This window comes from Triticum aestivum, chromosome 1B, assembly GCF_018294505.1.
Source record: "Triticum aestivum cultivar Chinese Spring chromosome 1B, IWGSC CS RefSeq v2.1, whole genome shotgun sequence".
In the NCBI taxonomy this organism is placed as follows: Eukaryota; Viridiplantae; Streptophyta; class Magnoliopsida; order Poales; family Poaceae; genus Triticum; species Triticum aestivum.
This window is the reverse complement of record NC_057795.1, coordinates 5,880,357-5,882,331: the sequence shown is the minus strand read 5'-3', so window position 1 is coordinate 5,882,331 and position 1,975 is coordinate 5,880,357. Positions and strand designations below refer to the sequence as shown.

The following is a 1,975-nucleotide window of genomic DNA, read 5'->3' as shown; positions in this document are numbered from 1 at the left end:
GGTGTTTCCGGTTGGGACCGAGAGGGGGGCACCCCTTAGAGCGCGCGATATAAATTTGATCCCATGCTACTCGAGGTTGTGGCCTCCCCGTCTCAAAGTTTTTCTTGAACGTTGCCTAGGGTGATTCCTGGCATCGGGATGCGGAATGGCTGTGTACTGGTTAGATGAGTTTCCTCTGAAATACCGTAAATGGAACTAGTCTGTTGTGACTACTGGTATCCGTTGGCTGTGGTTAAATAGTACAAACTCTGCAGAGTCAAAATCATTCAAGTAACCGTATCTATGGTCAAGGACTATAATCAACTTATCTATGTCAGTCTCAGTGTCAGTTTCAGTGACAATCTCCGGTGAACAGACATGAGTGGTAAGCCCGGTTGAATGTTATTCATCTGGATGGACTAACCTGTTTATTATTACTGAGTATTTTCTTGAAGTGACATAATTTCATGAACGACTTGAGTTTGGATGATGAAATATAGACCTTTATGTGACATCGCGTAGACGTCCGACACTGGCATTCTTGTTGGTTATCTTTGTTATAAGCCCTTTATGTGACGTCGCGTAGACGTCCGACTGTGGCATTCTTGTTGTTTATTTTTGTTATAAGCCCTTTATGTGATGTCGCTCAGACATCCGACTGTGGCATCCATGTTATTTATTTTCATCATAAGCCCTTTCCGAGATGTCGCATAGACGTCCGACTGTGGCACGCACTGTTATTTACTTTCAATAAAAGCCCTTTCCGAGATGTCGCGTAGACGTCTGACTGTGGCACGCACTGTCATTTAAATTTCAATATAAGCCCTTTATGTTGTGTCGCTCAGACGCCCGACTGCGGCATGTTAATTTATTTTTACCTTTCGAGGCGTCGCTTCAGACACCCGATTGGTTTTCAGTTACTTTTATTGAGATTCTATTTAAGTGTGCATTACTAATCTGCTCATGTGCATCATGTTTGCATCTGTTATATCTGTGTCCAAATTGCCTTGCAAGTACATTCAATGTACTCACTTGGCTTGTTGATTTGGCCAGATATCGACGAAGGCGATCTTATGGATGAAGAGTACGATAGCGAGTCCGACGCCTAGAGGAGTCCCAGTCAGTCCCGTGCGATCCTGGAATTGGTCGCTTGTATCATATACGCTTCCGGTACCCAAATAAACCATCGAGCCTCACTTCGACGCCCGATGAGCTGTAAGATTAGGAGTCATGTCATCCACTTCACTGTGAGATATCCACCACCACTTTTATTGCGAGTCAGTAGTATGCCACCATACACCGTGTGCCATATCCGCCCTTATGTATAATATCGGCGCGCTTGTAATAAAATTGTTGAGCAGCCTCAGCTCAACCTTGTATAACATTTAGTACTACTGAACATTTTGTCTACTGGTAAGGAAGATTTTCCTATACCGGTCTGGTAAAAGGGTCAGTTTCTCAATAAATGTTTTATTGGAAAACCGGTCGTGACAGTAGTGCCATCAAACACAACATAGCAAATTATTAGGTCAGTAAGCTTAAGAGCACTTTTTCAAGAAGCGAGTGTGAAGATCAAAAACAAATGTGCGATGCCAGCTATAAATACGACTATACCATGAGGGTCTCTTCCATCATCTAACCATCAAGCACCTAGAGCTGAAACACCAAAGCGAAGTGAGCAATAGTAAACACAAATCAAACATGAAGACCTTCATCATATTTGTCCTCCTTGCCATGGTGATGAACATCGCTAGTGCCAGTAGGCAGCTAAGCCCTAGAGGCAAGGAATTGCATACTCCACAAGAACAATTCCCTCAACAACAACAATTCCCCCAACCACAACAATTCCCCCAACAACAAATCCCCCAACAACATCAAATCCACCAGAAACCACAACAATTCCCCCAACAACAACAATTCCCCCAACAACTAATCCCCCAACAAAAAATCCCCCAACATCATCAAATCCCCCAGCAACCACAAAAATCCCCCCACC

The 1,975-nt window shown here is 43.6% G+C and overlaps 1 pseudogene; it reads left to right on the top strand.

The window, feature by feature from the left end:
- The first annotated feature begins 1,628 nt into the window (after positions 1-1,628).
- Positions 1,629-1,975, top strand: part of LOC123083610 (gamma-gliadin-like) — a 1,244-nt pseudogene continuing 897 nt past the window's right edge.